Source organism: Diabrotica undecimpunctata, chromosome 6, assembly GCF_040954645.1.
Source record: "Diabrotica undecimpunctata isolate CICGRU chromosome 6, icDiaUnde3, whole genome shotgun sequence".
Lineage (NCBI taxonomy): Eukaryota > Metazoa > Arthropoda > Insecta > Coleoptera > Chrysomelidae > Diabrotica > Diabrotica undecimpunctata.
The window spans coordinates 114,220,644-114,235,034 of NC_092808.1; the positions used below are offsets into that span (position 1 = coordinate 114,220,644).

Consider the following 14,391-nt stretch of genomic DNA (forward strand, 5'->3'; position numbering starts at 1 on the left):
TGCTTGGAGATCAGGCAGTTTTTTCTTGCCGCCATGCGGTGACTTATCAGGAGCTGATCAAAATTTTAGTAATGTAAAAAAATATGTGATGGAAAAGACTTACCAATACTCTATAAGGTATTTTATATATAAAGAGCTATATATAAAAGTAGATTAATTATCTCTATCTCCCAAGACTCATGTCTGTAATGTCATTAACCCAGCCAGTAAAAATCGGATTATATTACGTTGTATATTAGAACTGTTGTTTCTACGTTGTAATTGTGAATTAATTTATTTTTAATTTTGCGATACACTCTCGTAAGTGTAAAGACAACCAATATTTAAATTTACCGCTAGAAAGATTATCGATTATTACGGACTCACTGCTTTTTCCTTCAAAAGTGAGATTAATCTAAAATCTTCTGTGGCAATTATAATTTTGTTGGTTGCGCGCCTGTGAATAGTTCAATTGAACTCCATCCAAATCATTCACGGAGATTGCGTAGCCACGAGATTTTACATCTTCCTACGCTTCTTCTGCCTTTGATTTTGCTCTGCATTATATTCCTTCATAGTTCGTATTTTTCACCTTGCATGATGTGCCCCAAGAATTCCAACTTCCTGATTTTTATGGAATTTAAAACCAGTGAGTCATACATTTACCTTAATTTAATTTTATTTTATTAACGAAATATTGGAGGAGAAATTAAAAGAAATAATTATTTAATTAAAATTATTAAAATAAAAAACTGAGAAAATTTAAAAATTTTATTTCTTTTTATTTCCTCCGTTGTAAAGCGTCTTAATATATATGCAAATATTAGTCGCTTTTAGCAAAACTTGCTATTGCTCTGATGAAATAAAAGCCAATGGCCAGGTAATGGCCTAGAAATACCTAGGTTACGAGGTTCGCATAGGAAAAGATAACAAAACTGTTAAGCTTCTCCGTCGTAAGACTGACTTAAGCAGCCGTCGGCAAGTTAAACTACATTTTCAAATCGTCCTACATACCAATATGTCTTAAAAGAAAAACCTTTAGTTAGTGTATTTTGTCAGTGTTGACTTACGGAGCGTAAACGTTGACTATGAGAAGGAGACCAGTGAAAAAGATCCTTGTGGCTCAAAGGGCGATGGAGCGTGCTATGTTGGACGTTTCAATACGACGAAAATCAGGAGTGGCTGATGCTGTTGAGGGAATAGCAACACTGATGTGGAACTGGACAGGTCAACGTGGATCGAATGACAGATAAGATGGACAAAACGAATATTGGAATGGAAACCAAGATATGATACCTACCGAAGCAGAGGTCGTCCACAAACATGTTGGACTGACGATCTAAAACGTTGCCATGGAAAGTGGATGCAAAAGACACAAGATCGAAACAGATGGAAAATTATGAGGGAAATCTATGTCCAGCAGTGGACAAGCGAATATTAAATGATGATGATGATATGGTACTTTACTATCACAAGTTGCAGAAACAAATAACAGAAAAAGCAAAAGAAGAAAGGAAAATAAAATGGAAAAAAATTGGCTCCTAGTAAGTTAACTACGGAAAAGATTTATTCCGTAGTTACCTTACTAGTTATAAATTTATTTTATTTTATTTATAAATGTAACAATAGATATTATTATATACCCACTACCAATACGCACTGGCCCGCGCGGTAGTGAAACGGCTAAAATCCCCCTCCTCTATTCATGTATGCAAAATTCAGGAAACGAACGGCCCTCAGTGCCCGGCGACTCCACTACCTCCGACCAAGGTAGCGGTCGGAAGAAAGACGGAGTAGAGGGTGCTAAGAATCCCCGGATTAAACTAGGCTACCATAGACGACAACCTATGCATATTGCTTCATATAATGTGAGAACAATGTCATCAGAGTCTAAATTGTTAGAAATGGAGGAAGAGCTAAAATCAATAAAGTGGGACGTAATGGGTCTCAGCGAAGTCAGAAGAAGAGGAGAAGAACAATATACTCTTAAATCTGGTCACTTATTCCATTTCAATGGAGAAGACAATTCATCAAATGGTGGGGTTGGATTTATCGTACACAAACGACATGTACCAAACATATTAAAAATAGAAAGTGTAAGCTCGAGAGTTATCACTCTAATTTTAAAGTTGAATTCGAGATATAAATTAAAATTGATACAAGTGTATTCACCGAAGACAATCCACACAGATGAAGAGATTGAAATGTTCTTTGAAGATATTAGAACAGCCCTGAAAAGTACTAAGACGTTTTATACTCTGATAACAGGAGATTTTAATGCTAAGCTGGGAAATAAAGAAGACCAAAGTGAAACCGCACTAGGAAACTACGGCTATGGAGAAAGAAATGAAAGAGGGACCATGCTTGTAGATTTTTTACACCAAGAAAATCCTTTTTCTATGAACTCATTCTTTCCAAAAAAAAGCCCCAACGAAATTGGACGTGGAAAAGTCCAGACGGTTTCACAAGGAACGAAATAGATTTTATCATTGCTAATAAAAAAGAAATTGTACAAGATGTATTGTAAATTTCTTTTAAATTTTATTGTTGCAACGTTCCATTAATATGTTTGTACGATTAAGTGATTACAAATCAGAGATGCTACAGACAAATACCTTTCGAACGCTAATTGTATGTTTAGCTAATCTTTTATCTATGACAGATCCTACTGTATTTCTATATAAGATAAATTAATAGGCATCGCTTTAAAATTAATGGTTTTCTCTTCAATTTCAATATAAAATATGTAATTTTAATCGTAATTAGTATATGAACAGGTATATAACTATATACAAAAACCTCTATATCCATATCTGTAAATCTTCGATACCAGCCTGCTTCTATTTTGAAATTATTATAGCTTTAATAAAATTATTTACGTCCATATACGGCATGTTGTCAGTCTGCTACAAAAATGTACTAAACGCTCATTTAATTACTGGAATAATAAAATAAAATTGAAACAACATCCAAATGACTTCCGGAGTTGAATCGTATTGTCAGTTTAGAACATAAATCTTATTATAACAGTTAACAGAAACCAGTTGCTTGTTCAGTTGTGTTAATGAATACCAAGAACAATTCGACAAGATAAAAATGAAAACTTAAATTACCTATAATATACCAAGAAAGCTTCATTGTAAATTTTATTCTTTTAAATAATAATAGAACCTACGTTCTATTTTTAGGGAAACCAAAAAATCAAAATATCCTGCATACAATGTTAATGATCGTATAGTTAATAAAATTTCACTGATTATCACTCTTAAAAAAAGAGCAAGTCCTCTAAGTAATAGGACAAGTTAATGTTTAATAACTAAAATTGAAAGTGAAATTTTAAAAATAAAGAGTTAATAAAAAATATGTTGAAAACAACACTAATACAAACGAAACAATTAAAGCTACAAAGGAAAAGTATAGTATAAAAGTGCGGAAAGAAACTAATAGTAAAAAGGGGAAATCAACGAAGCCTCTCTCACTTTGCTAAATGAAACCTAGGTAAATTTTCCAGTAGATTTGGTATTAATATAATATGATTTGATTTTTCTTCTTTACGTACCTACCTTATCAAGTAATTGATGGATTCGACCGTTACTTAATGAAAATTCATTTTATGTAACAATAAAACACTGAAAACTTTGTTTTCAAAACTTCCACAAAATTTATTTTAAATTCTTATCACTACAGCTGTTTCGGCTGATTGCCTTTCTCAAGTGATCTGTTTTTGGCATGGGTTTACACTTTATAGTCTCTAATGGAATAGGTTGAGGAGAGGAGAACTGTTAGTCTCAAGCTGGTCATTCAGAATTATATCTGTGTTTTTTAATTTGTTGATTTTCCATTTGATTTTCACATTCAAAATAAAGGCCTTAAGCTATCTTTGTTAGAATCTATGGAAATCAACAAATTAAAAAACATAGATATAATTCTGAATGACCAGCTTAAGACAAACAGTTCTCCCCTCCTCAACCTATTCCATTAGAGACTATAAAGTGTAAACCCATGCCAAAAACAGATCACTTGAGAAAGGCAATCAGCCGAAACAGCTGTAGTGATAAGAATTTAAAATAAATTTTGTGGAAGTTTTGAAAACTAAGTTTTCAGTGTTTTATTGTTACCTTATCAAGTTTTAGTGACATTGGCGAAAAACATAGCAAAACTAGAGTTGCTACCTTCTATCTTAGGTCCGTATAGAGACGACATCTCTGGACCAGTATCCCTAATGGGTAGTTTTACGTTGACATGAAGTGAATCTGTTTAAAACTTTAACATCATATAAGATTATTAGCAACAATGTAATAACAAACCAATTTACTCCACTCTTCAGAGACGAAAATGCCACTGAACCTCCAAAAACCATACGAACAAGCTGAATTTTGCTAAGTATATTAATTTTGGGACTCCAAATTTGCATAAAAATTTACGACTCCTACCCCTAGGTTTTCCCCTAAAACTCTCTAATTTTTCTAAATAAAAAAAAACCTTTTTTTGTAGTTTTAAGTTTAAAGGAGCTCTTGAAGTTCTTAGAATGTCCTATTTAATTAAATAGAAGATACTTCTAAATAAAGTATTTGAGGAGTCAGAGAGAAAAACAATCATAGTCGACTTTTGGTCGAAATTGAAATGACGAAGTTTTCTAGTGATGAATAAATATTACTTTCGGATGCTACGGAGTAAAAGAGAAAAACATTTACAGTCCTTTTATTACAAATGTTAAATGAAACGGTGTACTGGGGAAGAACCATCATAGTCCGCGCGCTGCGAGGGAATAACCGTCAGGGCGGCAGGGCACAGTATATTGCTATAGAATAAAGCAATAAAATAGCTAATAATAGCTAAGCTAGCTAAAAATAGCTAAAAAGATATAAAATAAAGCAATATACTGTGGTCAGGGTCCGAAGACGCCCCCTCTCTGTCTCAACAGGTCGGGTCGGGTGCAAGTGGTGGTGCAGCATTTCTGTGATTCTCTTTCTTAGTTTAGCGAGTTCGTTAGTATGTTCTAGTTTGCCAGTTGATTATATTTGAACAATAGTAAAGTAGTGAGTACATACTGATTAAAATGGAAAGTAGTGATAGCGATTGTAGTGATGTAGATGTGGAGACTGCTGCTAAAAAAAGAAGAAAAACAGGCCGTATTCGTGACGTTATGAAATTTCTGAGAGCCACCACTCATGAGGTAGGGCCAGATTGCAAGTACCACTGCTTTCGTTGTTTTGGGAACGTCAATGAAGCCGAAAGGTGATGCATTTTGACTCAATTCAATGAACTTGCTAACTACGACGATCAGAATAAGTATTTAGGTGGTCTGATAACCGTTCTCCCAGTTATGTGTCGACGAATTTAACTGGTATAGGAACATCTAATCTTGCTTTTAATTCCTATCATGTAAGGAGTGGCCTGATGGAGACTTTCGTGATTTGCAAGTATGTTTCAAAGCATTCTCATCCATTTATGAAATTTCTGCTTTCCGAGTGCAAAGAATTCGGGAATCACTGGTCTTAACTGGCACTGTACCATTAGACACTAGAGCAAAACACGGAAATAGGCCCCACAAAACTTCTGAAGATACTATCGTCAAAGTGACAGAATTTATTTGGTCCTTGAAAGGAAGAAAATCGCATTACTCTTGAAAAAAAAGTAAGAAAAGTTATCTCCCTGAAGAACTCAACATAACTAAGGTGGAAAAAATCCCAATAATAAACTATTGTATAACGATAAGTTTCGTGAAATTTTTAAAACAAAGTTTAATATTGCATTCGGTTTTCCTAGGAAAGACACCTGTAGCTACTGTGACACTATAAAAGCGAAAATATCCGGCCTTTCGCAGAAATTAGATGCCATCAGTGATGAATATAAAACCCAAATCTTGGAGATATTACAAAAAAAAAACAACGAGAAACAACCTCATCTTGCGAGAAGTGAAACATTTTATTCTTTGGAAAAAAAATATCGAAAATTATCGTCAATAGCAATCGATACCGAAGCCATAACCATAGACTTCAAAAAAAATTTACCAATCCCTAATATGATTTCAAACGATGTCTACTATAAACGGCAACTAAATTTTATAAGCTTTAATGTACATGTATTGGCCGATTCTTCCTCTATTTTCTATACTTATGACGAATCGGTAGCAAAAAAGGGGGCTGAAGATGTGTGTTCGATCATTCATCACTTTGTGTATAACGTACTATCATCTCAGGTTCAAAATTTGATAATATTTTGCGACTCTTGTGGAGGGCAAAGTAAAAAATATCAGTTTGTCGGTTCCTTCATTATCTAGTTCAGACAGAAGGATAGTTTGAGTTTGTGAAAGTAATCTTACCCATCAGAGGACATTCCTATCTAGAGTGCGACCGGGACATGAGTTTATTTATGACAAAGCTTATACGGAGACTCCGGATGATTGGAGAGAAGTCCTCCGCAGTAGCAGAGTGAAACCGAAACCGTACCAGTGATGGACTGTGGAAAGATATCAGATTTCTGAATTGGACTAAGCGTTTCTCCAATAAGTATTCCAAGAAATTCCCCACCTACGAGTCCTATATGAGTTATGGAAATCAGAAAAAATAGCTCTCAATTTATCTTTCACAAGAATACCTATTCTGGATTATTTACAAGCTCGTTGTTTGAATGCAAAGTTAAACGAAACCCGAAAAGAAATTTAAGGAAAGCTTATAATATCAAAACTCCGGAAATTACTAGCCACAATCATCTCGACTTTGTACAATGGCCCATTTCCGGTCAAAGCTGCTAAGTTACAAGATCTTCTCCACTTGACCAAATATTTGGAAAACGTAAACCCTAGAAAGTTCTATACTGATTTACAAGGTATTGAACAGGAGGGAAGTTCAGAGGAAGAAACATTTTGTGACGCAGAAGCTTGAAGGTACTGGGGAAGAACGTTCATGGTATGATGGTTTGCAAAAAAAATATTTTTTTTGTCTTCTCTTGTTTTTTTCTCTGTAAACATGTCAACGTGCCACTGAAAAAATTTACCGTCTTATACGGTTGAGTTAAAACAATTTGTTTTAATTTGAAACAATAAATTTCGATTTCCATGAAAACTGTTTTTGTGGACTGTGGATTGTTTTTCCCCTCTGACTCAGTTGTAACTCATACATATTGAAAAAGTTTAAGGAATAAAAGGAAATGCGGTGAGGCAAACAAAAAATTCAAACGAAAAATTTGGGTCGGCCATTTATATATTTCATATACATATTTAAAAATATTTATTAAACTACTGCTTTTTTTATATCTAACTAGTGTAATGGTAACTTAATATAAGACATATTTGGTGTTAATATTTGTGCAAAAATTGTTTTCAAGCCACCCATTTTTCTTATTCACTTGTAAAGCGATACAAAAACTTCTATATTTATAACGTAATCTAATTGATGATGGTTAATATAATATTTGATATACTTACAGCTTTTGGAACCATCAATAGTAGTCGGTTATTTAACAAAACTCCAGTAAATTATCGAAAACATTACAGCTCTTACTTACAAAAATTGTTATGGAAACTCCCAATAACTGACTTCGCAAATATCAATGTAAATACTTCATCTTTATCTTCTTCTGATTTTTAGGAAGAAACTTTTCTCACGAAACAGATCTACTAATTCATGACAAACCTTTTTCACCAAAATAGACCTTAAAACAACCGAGTTTGTGCTTTTAATAGCCTGCAATCTGCCAACAAAAAAACGAGTCTTTTTGTACATCATCATCATCATTTTGGCTTTACAACCCTGTGTGGGTCCTAGCCTCCCCAAGAATTTTTCTCCAGTCGTCCCTATCCATCGCCTTCCTCCGCCAAGCACGTATTTCCATATTTCTCATATCTTGGTCTATGTTATCTAGGAATCTTGTTCTGGGTCTTCCTCTTCTTCTTTGACCAATAGGTCTATCAAGGAGCGTTTTTCTAGCTGGGTCGGTTTGCTCCATCCGCATTACATGGCCTACCCACCTCAGACGTCCTATCTTTATGTGTTTTAAGATATCTGGTTCCTGGTATATCCTATAGAGTTCGAAGTTGTATCGTCTTCTCCAGACACCATTTTCATTTACCGCTCCATAGATGCGCCTTAGTATTTTTCTTTCGAAACATCCTAACATGTTTTCATTGCTTTTTGTTAAAGTCCAGGTTACTGAACCATATGTTAGGACTGCTCGTATTATTGTTTTGTAGAGTTTTACTTTTGTATTTCTTGATATAACTGTAGATTTAAAAAGGAGATTAAGCCCAAAATAGCATCTATTAGCCGTGCAAATTCTGCGGTTTATCTCTGCGGTAGTGTCATTTTCAGTATTGACGAGCGTTCCCAGGTATACAAATTCGTTAACTGCTTCGATGACGTCATTTTCTATAACAAGTGGCCATAGTGTTTGTGGTTGCGTACCTATTTTCATGTATTTTGTTTTATTGGTGTTTATTATTAAACCCATTTTTGTAGCCGCTTCCTTTAATGCTACGTACGCCTCTCGTGCTGCGTTTTCCGTTCTCCCAACAATATTGATATCATCAGCATATGCTAAGATTTGCACAGATTTGTTATATATTGAACCGGTAGTTGTGATTTGTGACGTACGTATTACTTTTTCCAGAGCTAGATTGAATAGTATACAGGAGAGTGGGTCTCCCTGACGTAGCCCGTTATTTGTTTTAAAAGGTTCAGAGAGTTCCCTCTGGATTCGTACTTTGCATTCAACTTTTTCAAGGGTTAGTTTGGTTAAACTTACCAACTGATTTGGTACTCCTAGGTCTATCATTGCTCTAAACAATTCTCTTCTATTTACAGAGTCGTAGGCTGCCTTGTAGTCTATAAATATGTGGTGCGTGTCTACACCGTATTCCAGTGTTTTCTCTAGAATTTGTCTTAGGGTTGAAATCTGATGAATTGTTGATTTACCACCTCTGAAACCAGCCTGCTATTGTCCTATTATTCGCTCTGCATATGGTGCCATACGATGGCATAGTATATTGGAGAATATTTTATACGCTGCATTTAGGAGCGTAATTCCTCGATAGTTAGAGCATTCAAAGATATCACCCTTTTTGTGTATGGTGCAAAGTATTCCAATATTCCAATCATTGGGAAGGGACTTCTGTATCCATATTTCTTTTATAAGCTGCTGTAGGGCTATTATGATATCGTGGCCACCTTCTTTATATAATTCCGCTGGGAGATTATCTTTTCTACAGTCTTTTTGTACAGTAACCTTTTATTTACTATTTAACATCTACTTTAGAAATAGTCCTGTCTTTGGGAAATTAAAAGTCGATAAAATGAAGAAAAAAATAATGAATACTGAATGACGATAAATAACATGTAATATGTTTCATGTTATAGTTTCCGCACTGGACGCGCTGTCTATTTCTTCCGAGAATTTTTTGAAGCTGTCCTTTTAGCAAATACTTTAGCAGATTTGCAATTACGTGTTATTTTATTTAGTACACATACTTTGTCACCACATTATTTACGATAATGGAGCAGTACAACACTCTGTTTTCGACATCAGAAATTTAAACTAAAACTTCTGCTTTAGTTTTAATTTTAGGAAATGTTGAACAATTTTTCTGTTACATATTTGCTCCTACTTTTTTACATTATTAACGCATCTAAATCGTTTTTTATTTAATTATTTTAATCTAGCTTTAATATTACCATTAGTTTTAGTAGATAAAATATACAAATAGAATAAAAATGAGACACTGTCTTATCAACTTATAAAAATCTTTCTCGACATTATGTTGATAGTATACGTTATAGTATTCATTTGACTCTCGACCTGTAAACATCGATACGAATTAGGCGAAAGTTTATAGTGGTGATTAAAAACGGGCTCCGGCCGCGTTTTTTACCGTCATTATCGTTCAAGTGGATATACTATTATAAACTATTTAAAAATTAAAATATACAGTTTTAACAATTAAAATGAGTGCTCCACCAGATTTATCGGTGAGTGTTCCTTTTTATACTGCTACTGTTAATGGTCAAATAATAAATACTCAATATCAGCAACAGCAAATTCAACCAGAATGCCCAAATGTCCTTTTTCCACAAAATTTACAACCAAATTCAGCACAAATTTTAAATAACCCACCAACAACAATATATTATGTTCCTAACCAAGTACTATCACAATCTTCCTCAAACTGTCAATACAATCCTAAAATAAATCCCACATTATCTTCACCTCAAAATGGAGCTTACGATTCGATTGAGATGACACGTACATTACAAAGTGAAGATTCTTCAGGGGAAATCAGCGACATTGAGTCATCGGACATCCACGAATGGCAAACTATACAACATAGTAACAAAAAACGCAAAATTAATCCTCCGACACTAACAGAAAACGAAGACACAGTAGTAACTAGCAATGAATTTCAGATTCTACAAAATGAAAACGAAAACGACAACAATAACAGTACAGAAAATACCAACGAAACTCCAGCAACCTCTAAACCCCCACCAATTTTTATATATGGTGTTACTGAATACAATAAAATGGTTAATAGCCTATCGGAAGTAACACAAACAGAGACATTCTATTGTACAGCATTAAAGAACAACACAATAAAAATAAATTCCCGTGACTCAGAAACATACCGAAAACTGGTAAGACATTTAAACAGCAAAAAAATTGTGCATCATACGTACCAAATGAAAGAGGATAGAGCATACAGAGTTGTAATTCGTAATCTACATCATACAGTGCCCATTAATATAATAAAAAGCGAAATAGAAAAACATGGGCATGTAGTACGCAATATTGTAAATATAAAACACAGAGTAAGTAAGGACCCTCTAATGATGTTCTACGTCGATATAGAACCTAATCGAAATAATAAAAAAATAATGAAATTCAATTTATAAACAATGCGAAAATAGTTATTGAGCCACCGTATAAAAAGAATAACATTGTCCAGTGTACCAGATGCCAATTGTATGGACACTCTAAGACATACTGTAATAGACCTTATCACTGTGTCAAATGTGGAGGCAACCATATGTCAGCTGATTGTAAAAAACCTAGAGACACACCCGCCATATGTGCTCTCTGCAATGGAGCACACACCGCAAATTACAAAGGATGCATGGTATATAAAGAGTTAATTAGCAGTAGAAACAGAGCAAGAGGAGTATCATCGCACACTCCAGCGAACAATCAACTACAATATAACAGAAATACAGTACAGAATAATCCGCACTTAAACAATCAAAATCACGCGACTTACACACAAGCAACGGGTGGAATAAATGTAAATAATGTCCATAAAAATACGAACTCATACAACCAGAATCATGCAACTTACGCTCAAATAACAAGTGGAACACATGTAAGTAATACAAACAGTGACATTGGAGAGATGATGAAGAGTTTCCTTAACGAATTCAAAGCTATGTTTTCACAACTAATTAATCAAAATAGCGTGATCTTAAACATGCTTTCCACAGTAATAAATAAAATTAGTAATGGAACTTAAGTCACTACGAATTGCACAATGGAATGCCAACGGCCTAGGCAACCATAACACAGAAGTTACTAACTTTCTTAAACATAACAAAATTGATGTTCTACTCATATCGGAAACCCATTTCACTGACAGAACGATGTTCAAGATCCCTCATTATTCTATTTACAACACCAACCATCCTGATGGAACAGCACACGGTGGCGCTGCTATTATTGTACGTAACACTATACCACACTATGAGGAAATAATGTATCAGACGGAAAAAATACAAGCTGCAATAATCTGTATCAGTTCTCAATCATGGTCTTTTGACATTGCGGCAATGTACAGCCCTCCAAGGCATAATATCACCACAGCAGAATATGAAGACTTCTTCAAACATCTATCAAACAAATTCGTAATTGGAGGTGACTGGAATGCCAAGCATACAGACTGGGGATCAAGACTATGTACGACAAAGGGAAAAAATCTCAGACAAGCCATAGCTAACACAAACAGCTCTTACTTATCTACAGGGCAACCCACCTACTGGCCATCAGATCCAAACAAAATCCCAGATCTACTCGACTTCTTTATCCTCCATAACATGGCCTTAAATTATTTTGACATACAAGCATCCTGGGATCTGTCCACCGACCATACTCCCATAATTGTGAAACTATCTACGCAAATTATAAAACGTCCGAATATCCCTAAGTTGACAACATCAAAAACCAACTGGAATATATTCGAGTCTTACATAAATGAAAATTTAAATTTAAATATAAGATTAAAGCAACCAGACGATATCGATAATGCTGTGCTTCTTCTCACCCAAACTATACATGCAGCCGCTGAAATAGCTACACCCCCTCAGAATGACAAAGAACCAAGTGACACCAACATACCCGTATATATAAAACGTCTTGTTGCACAAAAAAGAAGAGCCAGGCGCATATGGCAAAGAAGTCGCAATCCTATAGATAAAAATGAATACAATAGATTAACACGGCAACTTAAAACTGCTCTACAAGACGCGAGGAATGATACATTTGAACTATTCATCAACAGCCTGTCAAAAGAAGACCACAGCATCTGGAAAGCAACGAAATCATTCAAGAGACCTATACAGCACATACCACCTCTAAGGAAAGCCGATGGAAGCTGGGGAAAAACTGAACAAGAAAAGGCATCAATATTTGCTGAACATCTCTCACACGTTTTTGGTGCACCTGAACTTAATAACAATAATAACGAAGAACAAGTTAAAAACTTCTTAGACGCTCCATGCCCAATGATGCTACCAATCAAATACTTTACTCCTAATAATGTCAAAGAACAAATTTCTAGATGCAATAACTACAAAGCACCAGGCTTTGACATGATCACTGGGCTAATATTAAAAAAATTACCGAGAAAAGCAATTGTCCTACTAACAATGATATATAATAGTATCATAAGATTAGCCTACTACCCGATTAATTGGAAGTTCGCACAAATAATTATGATTAGTAAACCAAATAAACCACCAAATATTACTACTTCATATAAACCAATCAGCTTACTTCCAATAATGTCAAAAATCTTAGAAAGACTTCTGCTCCAAAGATTCTCAGAAGACATCGGAATTAATTCAGTGATCCCCACACACCGGTTTGGTTTCCGCGAAGCCCATTCAACTCTACAACAGTGTCATAGGATTGTTAAAAACATTAATGTATGCCTCGAAGAGAAAAAAATTTGCACTGCTGCCTTCCTGGATATAGAACAAGCCTTCGACCGTGTTTGGCATGATGGTCTCCTGTATAAACTTAAGTCATCCTTTCCCACTCCTCACTATCTACTCTTAAAATCATACCTCACAGAACGTCACTTTCAAGTCAGATTCCTTACAGAAACCTCTCATTACTATCCCATAAAATCCGGTGTCCCTCAAGGAAGTGTCCTGGGTCCCCTCCTGTACCTCATATACACTGCTGATATTCCAACAACAAATACGACCACAGTAGCCATGTTCGCAGATGACACCGCCATAATATCTATCGATGATGACCCCCAAGTAGCATCAGGAAACCTTCAAATACACATGAACCTACTACAAGACTGGATGAATAGATGGAAAATCAAAGTTAACCATACTAAGTCTAATCAAATTACATTCACCAACAGGAACATCATATGTCCAAGAATTAGACTGAACAACACATTACTACCAGTAAAAACAGAAGTCAAATACCTGGGAATGACACTTGATCAAAAGCTCACTTGGAAAGCACACATCTTGGCAAAAAAAATCCAAATCAACATGAAAATACGTCAAATGAATTGGTTAATAGGCCGAAAATCACAGTTATCCACAGATAATAAACTTCTCTTGTATAAGTGCATAATAAAGCCTATATGGACATATGGGGTGCAACTATGGGGCTGTGCAAAGCCTTCTAATACCAAAATCATTCAGAGGATCCAATCCAAAATACTCAGAATGATTTTCAATGCGCCGTGGTACGTTAGTAATAAAACACTACATGATGACTCTGGAATACCGTTCGTTGAAGACGAAATCAGCAGACTAACAAGAAATTATATAGAACATCTGCCAGCCCACCCCAACGAGGAAGCAAGACAACTACACCTACAACCAGAAGTCAGACGAAGATTGAAGAGACAGTGGCCAACAGACTTTATTCACTAATTTTAACTTTAATTTTAATTTCCATTTTAATTCTAGTTTCAAATTATAATCCTACACTGATTTTATTTGTTAGTGTTAGTATTGGGAGTGTTATCAGTGGATAATTTCTCCTCTCATGTATTTGCAATACTCACATTTACTAATAGCTTGTAATAGCAGATTGTAAATTTACAAATTTAATAAAAAAAAAAAAAAAAAAAGTATACGTTATAATTGCAAAAAACGATGTGACTTCCGGTTATTTGTACCT

General features: G+C 34.8%; 1 protein-coding gene across 1 annotated transcript in view; it reads left to right on the plus strand.

The window, feature by feature from the left end:
- Positions 1-14,391, plus strand: part of form3 (FH2 domain-containing protein formin 3) — a 507,951-nt gene that overhangs the window by 294,924 nt on the left and 198,636 nt on the right. The window lies entirely within an intron of this gene.